General features: G+C 40.6%; 1 non-coding gene across 1 annotated transcript; it reads right to left on the bottom strand.

Annotated features, from left to right (window-relative positions):
• On the bottom strand, window positions 1–132 carry LOC115030513. The gene has a single exon (XR_003836105.1). It is a non-coding gene; the product is annotated as a small nucleolar RNA SNORA17 (small nucleolar RNA).
• Window positions 133–806: the final 674 nt, after the last annotated feature.

Below are 806 nucleotides of genomic sequence, written 5' to 3'. Positions count from 1 at the left end.
AATGTAAGACTACTAATCATTTAGTTGTTCATAGGTCAGAACAAAGAGCATAGACATGCCCTCTCTTTCCTCTGCCACCTACTGACACACATGTGGCATGTCAGCTACATCTGCAATGTCTCCTGATACAGAACTTTTTTAAATTGGGTATTTATTTCATTTACATTTTCAATGCTATCTCAAAAGTTCCCCACACCCTCCCACTCCCACTCACCCACCCACCCACTCCCACCTCTTGGCCCTGGTGTTCCCCTGTACTGAGGCATATAAAGTCTGCACGACCAATGGGCCTCTCTTTCCACTGATGGCCGACTAGGCCATCTTCTGATACATATGCAGCTAGAGACATGAGCTGGGGGGGTGGGGAGGGTACTGGTTAGTTCATATTGTTGTTCCACCTATAGCGTTGCAGATCTCCCCGGCTCCCTGGGTACTTTGTAGGTTTTGTTTGTTTGTTTTCAAGTGTTTTAGTCTTTTTACATCATCATCATCATCATCACATCATCCAATGATGTTTTTTTCTTTGAGTTTATCTCTATAATCTCTATAATGGATTTTTGTATATTGAACCAACCTTGCACCCCTGGGATGAAGCCTACTTGATCATAGTGATGGTTTTGATGTGTTCTTGAATTCGGTTTGCAAGAATTTTATTGAGTATTTTTGCATTGATATTCATAAGTGAGATTGGTCTGAAGTTGCCATTTTTTGGATGGGTCCTTGTGTGCTTTAGGTATCAGAGTAATTGCGACTTTATAGAATGAATTAGGTAGTATTCTTTCTGTTTTTTGTTTGTTTGTTTGTTT

Source organism: Mus caroli, chromosome 2 (assembly GCF_900094665.2).
Source record: "Mus caroli chromosome 2, CAROLI_EIJ_v1.1, whole genome shotgun sequence".
Taxonomy (NCBI): domain Eukaryota; kingdom Metazoa; phylum Chordata; class Mammalia; order Rodentia; family Muridae; genus Mus; species Mus caroli.
This window is presented reverse-complemented; position numbering and strand designations above follow the sequence as displayed.